Genomic DNA, 5,145 nt, shown 5'->3' with positions numbered 1-5,145 from the left:
ATCATTTAAGATAGTGAGCTGACAGACCCATACTTAGTGACATTTGGTCCTTTATGTTCTGAGTTCAAATTCTGCCAGGGTCAACTTTATTTTTCATCCTTTTAGGGATCTATAAAAATAAACACTATTTGATCACTGGGATTGATGTAATCAACTCCTCTCCTGAAATTGCTGGTCTTGTGCCAAAATTTGAAACCATTATCATCATCATCATTGAATGTCTGACTTCCATGCCAGTGTGGGGTGGATGGGGTCCAAGGCCAGTAGTATGCTCCCATGTCTCTACTTAGTCTACTTAGGTGTGGTATCTAAAGCTGGACACCCTTGCTAAGGCCGACCACTTCTCAGCAAGCATATCTATAAATTTCATTTCTTTTCTACTCTAGGCAGATTGATCCGCAGTATGCAACTGGTACTTAATTTATCGACTCTGAAAGGATAAAAAGCAAAGTCGACCTCGGCAGAATTTGAACTCAGAACATAGTGACAGACGAAATACCACTAAGCATTTTGCCCAGCGTGCTAACGATTCTGCCAGCTCTTTGCCTTATTTCATTAATATCATTGTTTCAAATATTGGTTTGTTTAAACAAAGCAACTCTAGTCTTTGGATACCTTCAAAAGTTTTGCCATTACCAGTTATTTTCTTCAGTTCTTGTTCTTTTATTAAAAGTTATTTATTTCTAAACTTTTTATTTTCATAATTTAATTATTTCTTCCGTTTTTTTTTTGTTTTTTTTTCTTTTAACCATTTCTTTCAGTCATTGGATTGTGGCTATACTGGGGCCCCGGCTTGACTAGATTGGTCAAATTGACCCCAGTACTTTTTTTTTGTTTTTACAAGTCTCATATTTATTCTATTAATATCTTTGCCAAACCATCAAGTTAAAGGGAAGTAAACAAACTAACACCAGTTGTCAAGTGGTAAAAGACAAATATATACACCCACACAAACACCATGGGTTTCTATCCTGTTTCCATCCACAAAATTCACTCTCAAAACCATAGTAGGTGTGCAGTGGGATTGAATCCAAAACCATGCTGTTACCAAGCAAGCTTCTTAACCACAGCCTGCACTAATTTAACTTTTCTTTGACTCTTTTACTTGTTTCAGTCATTTGACTGTGGCCATGCCGGAGCACTACCTTTAGTCAAACAAATCAACCCCAGGACTTATTCCTCGGAAGCCTAGTACTTATTCTATCGGTTTGTTTTGCTGAACTGCTAGGTTACGGGGACGTAAACACACCAACATCAGTTGTCAAGCGATGTTGTGGGGGACAAATACAGATAGAAACACACACACACACACACATATATATACATGACGAGCTTCTTTCAGTTTCCATCTTCTAAATCCACCCAAGGCTTCGGTCAGCCCGAAGCTATAGTGGAAGCCACTTGCCCAAAGTGCCACGCAGTGGGACTGAACCTGGAATCTTGTGGTTGGTAAGCAAGCTACTTTGCACACACACACATATACACGATGGGCTTCTTTCCGTTTCCGTCTACTAAATCCACTCACAAGGCTTTGGTATGCCTGAGGCTATAGGAAAAGACACTTGTATAAGGTGCCACGCAGTGGGACTGAACCCTGAATTCGTGCACGTGGTAAGCAAGCTACTTACCACACAGTCACGTAGTTTTTGTATAAGTATTTGAGATGTGGCTTTATCATTATCATATAACACTTAATGCTTATATTCACTAAACCATTGTACCATATTGGCTAAGCCCCTTGAGTGAAAAACCTGTCCTCACTTTGGTTGTTAAATCACAACAGTCCACCTGCTGTACCTTCCACTTTTCTAAGGTCTAAAACTGAATCTTTTATTAAGTCTACATTTGTTCATTGTTTTCATTTCACTGTTCATACCAGGGATATTGTCTTTAGTTATTTTCTTGTTGGTGATGCCCCTTAAACTGATGTAGATCATCTGACTTAGGAATTGAACTCCTGCCTACCAGATAAGCTACATTTGACATGTGATCTTTTTGATGTGAGACCACTCCTGATTCTTTTAGTCTTGTTTCAGTCATTTGACTGTGGCCATGCTGGAGTACCGACCCCAGGACTTATTCTCTGTAAGCCTAGCACTTATTCTATCAGTCTCTTGCTGAGCTGCTAAGTTACGGGTATGTAAACACAATACACCAACATAGGTTGTCAAGCGATGATGGGGGGACAAACACAGACACAAATACATACACACACACACACACACACACACACACACACATATATATATATATATATACAACGGGCTTCTTTCAGTTTCCGTCTATCAAATCCACTCAAGGCTTTGGTCAGCTCATGGTTATAGTAGCAGACACTTGCCCAAGGTGCCACGCAGTGGGACTGAACCTGGAACCATGTGGTTGGGAAGCAAGCTTCTTACCAAAACTTCCTGTTTTGAAGTGATCTAAAGTAAAACCTTCCATCAAAATTTCATGTTTATGTCCCAAATACCTGCCTAATAATGACAGTTATTTTATCTTTTACTCGTTTCAGTCATTAGACAGTGGCCATACTGGAGCACCACCTTGGAGAATTTAGTTCGTTAAAGCCTGGTACTTGTTCTATTGGTCTCTTGTTGAACTGCTAAGTAACGGGGATGTAAACACACAAACACTGGTGGGGGGGGGACTTACAAACATATGATGGGGGGTGCTGAAAAATTACTGGTTTTAAGGGCATTGCGAAAGGCCTGGTTGGAGGCCCAACCTTCTGACTTCTTTTACAGGGCTTAGAAAAACTAAAGGACAACTGCAATAAGTGTATGAATCTGAGAATGTTGAATAAAATCATAATTAACTGATCCTCCTGTTTTCTTTTATCGAAAGCCAAGAACTTTTCAGCACCTTCTCATCTATACATGACCAGATTTTTTTAGTTTCTGTCTGCCAAATCCTCTAAAAAGGCTATAGTAGAGGACACTTGCCCATCGTGCCATGCAGTGGGATTGAACCTGGAACCATACAGTTGGGAAGCAGGCTTCCTACCTCAGCTGTGCCTGTGCTTTTTCTTCATTATTTTCAACATTAATTGGAACAGTGATGGTATATGTCAGTAGAAATCCAGTGACAAAAGAGTTAACCAATGTTTGTATTCACTGTCTCATTGGGCAATTAGGTAATGGAAATTAGAAATTCTAAACCATTTTGCTATGCATCCCTTTAGCATTTAGATTAGCTTGTCAAATGCAATGCATATCTTCCTCATTGTTTTGAATTAATCATGCATTCTCTGATGGCTTCAGCATTTTCAAAAGATGTGATTGTTTACTTTTAGAATGACATTGTAGAGTAGGTATGAGAGGTTGGTTTCAATGCTGAAAGGTTGAAAGAAGGGACACCAATCCTAAGACCATTGAAGAAAAAGAAAAATGATGTTTAAATCTTGTATGTTGCAATGGTTTAGTGTGGTTGGTAAGCAAGCTACATACCACAGCCACTCCTGTATGTGATTATTTATCTTTTAGGGTAGGTGTGAGAGGCCAGATTTGGTTGGTTCGAACATAAAATACTTGGGCAGGATATGGCCAGTTTAAATACTAAAGAGCTACTTTGTAAATCCAATAGTAGCCACATTTTAAGTTTCTATATAAAGAATATGTGGGACAATTTGCAGTAAAGGCTTGGGTCAACTTGCTCCCAAAAAGACAGAAGACTTTGCAGAAAAGAAACAGCAAAAGTGCCACCATATTTACAGGTGTGAAGCAAAGATTTTATTTTTGTATTTACTTAGCAAGATTCTTGATGTGATTTCATGATAAAACAGATTTTGTTGCTTCCAGGAGGGTCATCATGCCAATACTAAACACACACGTTGGTTGTATTTCACTTCTTTATTATTAATTTATTTAACTAATTAAGCAGACGATTGTTTGGCCATTCAATCAATCAGTTAGGTCCATCAGAGTTCTTTTGTTGCCATTTGTGACCTCAGGGAGTATGTCATTAAGGTAGTTTGTATGACAAAAAAAAAGAACTTTGATAAACCTAACTGACTGAGTGATTGATCAAACAGTAAATCAAACAATTGACAAATAACAAAGAAGTGAAATATAACCAGTGTATGTGTTTATTATTGGCATAATGACTCCCTCAAGATACAACAAATACAAAGAAGAGATAGGACTTCAAATTATAAAAGTTAGCACAGTATTCCTGAGAAATAAAAAGGTAAGATCACAGGTGTACACTTCATAATAAACAATGATATAAATACATCAGAAAATGATTGGTTTTTTTTTTTTTTGTTGTTGTTTTCTTTTAAAGAATGAAATAATTTGCCAGACCCTTTAGTGAACAATTTTAAAGATAAATATAACACATAAAATGCACCCAATACACTCTGTAAGGTGGTTGGCATTATGAAAGGCATCCGGCCATAGAAACCATGTCACAAGAGACAATGAAGCCTAGTGTGGTTCCAGGCCTTGCTAGCTCCTGACAAAACATCCAACCCATGCCGGTAACGGAAAATAAACATTAACTGATGATGAATCAGTAATATTCAGATGGATGTGGAGGTGCAATGACCCAGTGGTTAGGGCAGTGGACTCGCGGTCGTGGGATCACGGTTTCAATTCCCAGACTAGGCGTTGCGTGTGTTTATTAAACAAAAACTCCATGAGGCTCTGGCAGGGGGTGGTGGTGGTGACCCCTGCTGTACTCTTTCACCACAACTTTCTCTCACTCTTTCTTCCTGTTTCTGTTGTACCTGTATTTCAGAGGACCTGTGTCACGCTGAATCTCTCCAAGAACTACGCTAAGGGTGCACGTGTCTATGGAGTGCTCAGCCACTTACACGTTAATTTCATGAGCAGGCTGTTCCATTGATCGAATCAAATGGAACCCTCGTTGTCATAACCGATGGAGTGCCATGATTCAGATGGATACATTAAATAAGGTAAAAGTACTTTTTTTTTCTAAAAATTTCTTTTTTCAACAACAGATATTCTGGTCTTGCCGCTCCTGTAAAAAAAAAAAACATGGCCTTTCAAATTTCAATTTTCCTCCATCTTCAGTTTGTTTTCATTTTCAGCTTTTTTTTAATGCTTTTTGGGTGATCTTTTAATTTTAGGTGCATATTTCTGCAAATGCATATTTCTGCATATAATGAAAGCAAATTAGTCTGGG

General features: G+C 38.4%; 1 protein-coding gene across 1 annotated transcript in view; it reads left to right on the top strand.

Annotated features, from left to right (window-relative positions):
- Positions 1-4,238: 4,238 nt before the first annotated feature.
- Positions 4,239-5,145, top strand: part of LOC106870443 (UBX domain-containing protein 7) — a 65,250-nt gene continuing 64,343 nt past the window's right edge. Inside the window, exon 1 of the mRNA XM_052968615.1 lies at positions 4,239-4,915. The gene's annotated coding sequence lies outside the window, so the exon portion shown is untranslated. The remainder of the gene's footprint in view (positions 4,916-5,145) is intronic.

The sequence above is a fragment of the Octopus bimaculoides genome, chromosome 6 (genome assembly GCF_001194135.2).
Source record: "Octopus bimaculoides isolate UCB-OBI-ISO-001 chromosome 6, ASM119413v2, whole genome shotgun sequence".
Taxonomy (NCBI): domain Eukaryota; kingdom Metazoa; phylum Mollusca; class Cephalopoda; order Octopoda; family Octopodidae; genus Octopus; species Octopus bimaculoides.
The sequence above is the reverse complement of the archived record's forward strand: the minus strand, read 5'-3'. Positions and strand labels throughout refer to the sequence as shown.